This window comes from Diceros bicornis (genome assembly GCF_020826845.1).
Source record: "Diceros bicornis minor isolate mBicDic1 chromosome 21 unlocalized genomic scaffold, mDicBic1.mat.cur SUPER_21_unloc_1, whole genome shotgun sequence".
NCBI lineage: Eukaryota > Metazoa > Chordata > Mammalia > Perissodactyla > Rhinocerotidae > Diceros > Diceros bicornis.
In genome coordinates this window covers 735,466-737,684 of record NW_026690885.1, presented here as the reverse complement: position 1 = coordinate 737,684, position 2,219 = coordinate 735,466, and positions in this window count along the sequence as shown.

The following is a 2,219-nucleotide window of genomic DNA, read 5'->3' as shown; positions in this document are numbered from 1 at the left end:
AAGTGACCTCACTTCCTTGGTCATAGACCACAACAGATCTTAGAACTCTGGTAACCAGGCACCCACAGCCCCCCATCCAGCTCACTTGACTGGAGACAGTCAACAGGCAAAAATGTTTTGTTATTGTATCCCAACTTTTGGAGGATCTGGGCTCAAAAAATCCCAGAAAGAGAATATTTTTGGTTGTTGCCGACGTTGTCTCAGCCCTCATCCCTGATGCCTCTGGGTGTCTGGCAGGAGGCAGTGAAGGCTAACACGGGGCAGCCCAGGAAAGGCTAGTGCAGGCCAAGACACAACTGTGATCCCACCTGATCAGCCCCTCACCCCTTGGCCCTCATCGTGTGTGTGTGTGTGTCTGTGTGTCTGTGTGTGTTTGTGAGGAGGGGGGAAGGCAGGGCATGGGGTCAGGTCATTCCTGGGCAGGAGCTGGTTGTTAGGTGTCAGAAGCATGGTGAGTCTGTCATGTTCATAGCTCAGATCATGGCTGGCAGCATGAGAAAGTGAACTCCTCTACTCTTATGCTACCGAGCCATAGAGGTTTCATCTCCTTCCCTCCCTGACCACACTTCTTTGCAAGGATGTCCCTCTGTGCCTGAACTGAGGAGCAGACTTTCTCTTAGGGGTTGACCCCAGTGGCAGTCTGCAGGCAGCCCCTGATTCCTTCTGGCCCAGCTCCCGAGCAGTCTTTGCAGAACTCCGCTCAGGAGGTCATTGAGGAGCTGCCCAATGGTTTCAACTCCACCAACTCACTAGACAAGGGTCAGGTGCATGAGGCCACAGACGCCATCCAGTGCTGCTCTGAGATGAGATCAGGAGCCACACTCAGGACATTGAGATGACGATGTTGAACCAGAACTAGGGTGGGACCAGACTTGTGATGTCCCTTTTTCAAGCTAAAGGGGATGTACACGCAAGTCTCCTGCCTGGTTCGGAGCTGAGCTACCTTGACCCTCTTACTCTTGCCCAGTGTGAGCTTCTGGAGGCCACTAAGGCAGAGCCAGAGGGTAAGGGGGACTGCAGGCTGGCTACATGGAAGGGAAGTGGGATATTTCTTGTGTTTAGGACACATGGAAAGCCAGCTATGTGAGTGAACTTTTCTCTTTATTCCACTACAGCGGCAGCTGCAGAACTCCAGACAGTGACAGAAGTAGACCAATGGGCAGTGGTGGAGGTAGAACTGGCTCCAGCGCCGTTGACATCACCTCTTCTAGTGCTGGAGTGGGCCTCACCTCCATCAGCAGTGTTGGAGCTGGAGCAAGGGCCAACATTGGCTCCAGCAGGAGAGGTAGCTGTTGAGCTGAACCATCATATCTAGTGGGAAGTCCATCTCCACTTGTGGCTCTTAAGGAGTGTGAGAAGAAGCCCAACCTCACGGCCTTCCCTCCTCAGCTGGTGGTGGAGCAGTTGACCATGATGGATGCGGTGAGCAGCTGGGCTCTCAGGGTGAGGTGGAGCAGGCCTTCCCTCTGCCATCGTTGCACCAGACCTGATCTGGACTCCTATGATCTGGACCCAATTCCTGGCTCTGCCCCTTACCAACTGTATGTCCTGGGCAACTTTCTGAACCCCAAGCCTTTGCTGTCCACCTGCAGGCCATAGAGGTGGACATTAAGAGTACGTGCTGCACAGAATGGCTTTGCCAGCTCCATGAGGTAGAAGAAATGGAAAGCTGGGCAGGGCGTGGCCCATCAGTGGTGGAGGGGAACTCACTGTGTGCCGTCAGGTCCACAGTAGCCCAACCGTCTGCTCAGGAGGCTCAACAACCTCAAGACTTATTAGACACCTGACGTGTACTTCACTACAAGGGAGACAAACAAGGCCCGTGGTTGTAGCTGCCACGGGGGAATGTGCATCAGAATGGGGAGTGGGACCAGAGGGCGGATCATGGTGGTGGAAGATGCTCCCTCGGCATGAGCTGAGTTGAGCCACCGTCTGGAGCTTGGGGTTAGCCAGGACGGGCTGGGTGCAAATGCCCCTCTCCCTTCCCTACCAGTATTGGGTCCTGGGTCATCCTGTGCTGGGTACCCTTGGTGGACAGAGAAGAATACCCAGAGACTCTCACAAGACTCAGGCCACATCTTGAGGTTCCTGAGCTCCAGCTCTAAATTGTGACCCCTGCTTGGGACTTTGGGGGCTGTGGACACAGAGCTGGGGTGTGGCAGGGCTGGGTGACACTCTCCCTGTTCCCCAGGAGCTCTTCCAGAAGGTGGTGTCCTCTC